The sequence below is a fragment of the Octopus bimaculoides genome, chromosome 4 (assembly GCF_001194135.2).
Source record: "Octopus bimaculoides isolate UCB-OBI-ISO-001 chromosome 4, ASM119413v2, whole genome shotgun sequence".
Classification (NCBI taxonomy): Eukaryota; Metazoa; Mollusca; class Cephalopoda; order Octopoda; family Octopodidae; genus Octopus; species Octopus bimaculoides.
In genome coordinates this window covers 122,934,029-122,935,782 of record NC_068984.1, presented here as the reverse complement: position 1 = coordinate 122,935,782, position 1,754 = coordinate 122,934,029, and the positions used below count along the sequence as shown (strand labels likewise).

The following is a 1,754-nucleotide window of genomic DNA, read 5'->3' as shown; positions in this document are numbered from 1 at the left end:
AGAGAGAGAGAGAGAGAGAGAAAGAGAGATAGAGGGAGAAAGAGAGAGAGAGAGAGGGAGAAAGAGGGAGAGAGGGAGAGAGAGAGAGAGAGCGAGGAGAGTGTGTGTGTGTGTGTATGTTATAGTACAGATATCAAAGTTGGTTTGTGTTGGTGGTAGTAGATGCCCCAGGGTTGGCTAACATAAGGAAACTTTTCAACACATTGCTACTTCTGTTACTTATTTTACATGCCTCCCTTACAATAAATACTCTGCTACAATTTTTATTATATAGAAGATCAGTCGTAGCATAAATAGCTGTAAGACTGCTACTTTGATACCAAGTTTTCTAATTTTTTTCTCTTATTACTTCTTTGGAAGTCTCTTTTTCTGTACTCAATAAGGGTAGTAGGAATTTCTCCCCGCCCCCTAGGGCAGTGACTGTAGTAGGAGTCTCTCCCCCTAGAGCAGTAGCTTTTGTAGTAGGCCATCATGGAAAGCAGTGGCTGTCATAGTAGCAGTCTTTCTATTACAGCAACAGCTGTAGTCTCCCCCATTGTAATAGTAGCTTTAACAGTCTTTAAACTGTTACCTAAAGTTTGTTTCAAGCCCCCAGGTTCATTATGCTGGGGCTTATTTGGAATCCCAAGGTGTACAAGAGACTGAGAGTATGAGGCCACATCCTCTAAACGGGATGCCAAACCAATGCAGGGTTAAAACTCCAACCTGCCACTGGTTCTAATTTTCCAGTCAAGTGGACTGGAGCTACATGAAAAGAAACTATGCTGCCCAGTCTGGAAATTGAACCCCTGGCCATACAATCTTGAGTCCAACACTTTCACCACTAGGTCATGCGACTTTGCATTTAGCTTTCATTTTATACAATGACTTTAATAGTTATTCTACTCCGTGTAAATATTTACTAATTAAAATACGTACAAGGCTGGTACATAAGTAATGCATTTATAAATATATATCCATACTGCACAAATAACAGTATTATCTCCACTTCAGTATTAGCTACAATAAGTACTATCATTTCTATAGCATTAGCTGTAACAGTTTACACACACTACAGCTGTGGCTTTAAAAGGTTTCTATTATAGCAGTATTGGTAGCAGTAGTGGTCTCTGGTATAGCAATAGTTGATAATACAGAGTAGAAGAGTTAATAAGGGAAAGAAAAGAAGAGGAAATGAAAATCCACACACACATCAGAAGTGTGTGTGTGTGCGTGTGTGGTAATGGTAGTTGTGGCAGTAGGTGTTTATGTAGGTAAGATTATGCAGGTACTAGTGTGTTCCTGTGTTCATATAATCACACACACAGTTACTTGCGTAAGTATGTAACAGGGTTACCTGCCATCAGTGTGTTTGTATGTGTGTGTGTGCAAGTGTTTGTGTATGTGCATGTGTGTGAAAAAGAGAGAGAGAGAGAGGGGGGGATAACATGAGAAGTAGAGGTTGTCATTTTTAGGTTGAATAATTCATTAATATAACTAAAACTAAACACCCCCTCCTCCAAATCTGGGTCAGCACTTTGGAGTGGGGGGGAGGGGCGTGCTGGTACTGGAACAAGAGAAACTATTCCTACCATAACAAATCCAACAGGGCACATCAACCAGTGATTAAAAATGCCCCCATCCCCCCCACCTCAAGAGCAGGGGGGGTTAGTAGCAGAGGAAGAGGAAGAAGGTAACAGAGTCAGGATGTCAGTGGCAACAGGTGTGGATGGAGGTCTGCTGACATCCCCAGTCCCAGAGGAGTGAAGGGCGGG

The 1,754-nt window shown here is 41.8% G+C and overlaps 1 protein-coding gene across 44 annotated transcripts in view; it reads right to left on the bottom strand.

The window, feature by feature from the left end:
- Positions 1-1,754, bottom strand: part of LOC106871604 (titin) — a 454,558-nt gene that overhangs the window by 177,638 nt on the left and 275,166 nt on the right. The gene's annotated exons all lie outside the window — the stretch shown is intronic.